General features: G+C 40.0%; 1 non-coding gene across 1 annotated transcript; it reads right to left on the bottom strand.

Annotated features, from left to right (window-relative positions):
• Positions 1-223: 223 nt before the first annotated feature.
• LOC117803587 lies at positions 224-380 on the bottom strand. Its single transcript, XR_004627534.1, has one exon. It is a non-coding gene; the product is annotated as a U1 spliceosomal RNA (small nuclear RNA).
• Between the last annotated feature and the right edge of the window lie 1,579 nt (positions 381-1,959).

Raw genomic sequence — 1,959 nt, 5'->3', positions numbered from 1 at the left:
TCAGACACTCAACCAACTGAGTCACTCAGGTGCCCCAGATTGTGACAAAATAATCTAATTGTATTATAAGTTAACAAAACAACTTCACTAATGCAGGAAAATGGCGTTGATCTAAGTAACTTTGGAAATGAGTAGTCTGTAAGATTAAAGTCGAAAGAAACTATACACAGCACCATACTCTAATTGATAATATTAACTTCCATTGGGGGTTAATTTTTTTCCTCAGGGGAGAACACGAACAGTCCCCCACCACCACAAATTATGCAGTTGAGTTTGCCACATTTGGGGAAATCACTGGGGTCGGCACCCCCTGAGTACAACGGACAAAAACCTGGGAAAACCATTTTGTGATCATGGTATCTCCCCTGCCAGGCAAGTATGGGGGGATTAATTTTTGATACTGCTATACTTATATACTAGAATCAATGCACTGGAATTGAAGTAAATGGATGGTGTGTATGTGGGGAGAGCCAGTTTTCTCACTGTTGAAATGGGAGTTTACAAATAAGCAAGGGGAGGAGGCTAGAAAGATCCATGTGGCAATGGATTAGAGCTGGAGAGAGTATGAACTTACATTCAGCTTAATGAATAAAGATAGTTACATATAGAAATATTTATAGCTATATGTATATACACTGATTGGTATACATACATACACTTAATCTGTCAGCTGAGTAATGACATCCCAGTATCAAAAAGTACATCTAGCATTCAGATCTTGGATCTTAATACTACTCTCCAATAAAAGGAACCAGTGTGCCTTGCAGAAACAGCTGAATCTAGAACTGGGGCAGGAAATATCCAAGATGAACCTGGCCTATCTTTCAGTGCCAGAAAATAAGAAGTACTAAAAACAAACAAAAAATCACAATGATGAAGGTATATCAAAGGGACACAGGAGCCAATTAAAAGAGCTCCCAATGACCAAAGCTGGTATAATTTAAGCAACAACATAAAATAGTATTGGATTATAACCCAAAATATAAAATAAATATCCATGACCCAAATGGATATAAAAAAAAAATGACTGAGTAAATAAGAAGATGGTGGAGAGGAAACAAACTTCCTGGGTAGAAGAATTCCAAATAATTTATGTAGATACTCTGCCTTCATGGAAGTGAAGCATAAATCCCTACTCTTCAAGCATGAGCTCTGTACAGTGACTTCTTTCCAAAGACTATAGTATGGAAAGAGGGGTGATGAGAAGAAGAAACTTACAATGGAGAAACCTGACAAACACAACTTCAGCCAGGTGATCAAGGTTGCTAGAAAAGTATTTTTTAAAAAGATTTATTTATTGGTGTTTGGGGGAGAGACAGAAAGAGAGGTGGGGGAGGGGAAGAGGGAGAGAAACTCAAGTGACTCCCCGCTTGAGTGTGAAGCCTGAGGCAAAACTCCATCCCACAACCCATGAGATCATGACCTGAGCCGAAATCACAAGTTGGAGGCTCAACAAACTGAGCCACCCAGGCACCCCTAGAAAGTATTTTTAATATAAAGTAATGAAAAAGGTAATTTCTCTCTGTGGTTTTGCTCCCCAAAGCCTACAAGCTCAATCTAATCATGAGAAAAACACCAGACATATCCCAATTGAGGAATATTCTACATAATATCTGGCCAGTACTCCTCAAAACTGTCACAGTTATCAAAAAATGGAAAGTCTGAGAAACCATTACATCCAAGAAGAGACTAAGGAGACACGATGCTTAAATGTAATGTGTGGTGGATAGGGTCCTGGAACAGAAGTATATTAGGTAAAAACTAAGAAAATCTGAATAAGTATGGACTTTAATTAATAATATGTATCAGGGGCGCCTGGGTGGCACAGCGGTTAAGCGTCTGCCTTCGGCTCAGGGTGTGATCCCGGCGTTATGGGATCGAGCCCCACATCAGGCTCTTCTGCTATGAGCCTGCTTCTTCCTCTCCCACTCCCCCTGCTTGTATTCCCTCTCTCCCTGG

Source organism: Ailuropoda melanoleuca, chromosome 8 (genome assembly GCF_002007445.2).
Source record: "Ailuropoda melanoleuca isolate Jingjing chromosome 8, ASM200744v2, whole genome shotgun sequence".
Lineage (NCBI taxonomy): Eukaryota > Metazoa > Chordata > Mammalia > Carnivora > Ursidae > Ailuropoda > Ailuropoda melanoleuca.
The sequence above is the reverse complement of the archived record's forward strand: the minus strand, read 5'-3'. Positions and strand labels throughout refer to the sequence as shown.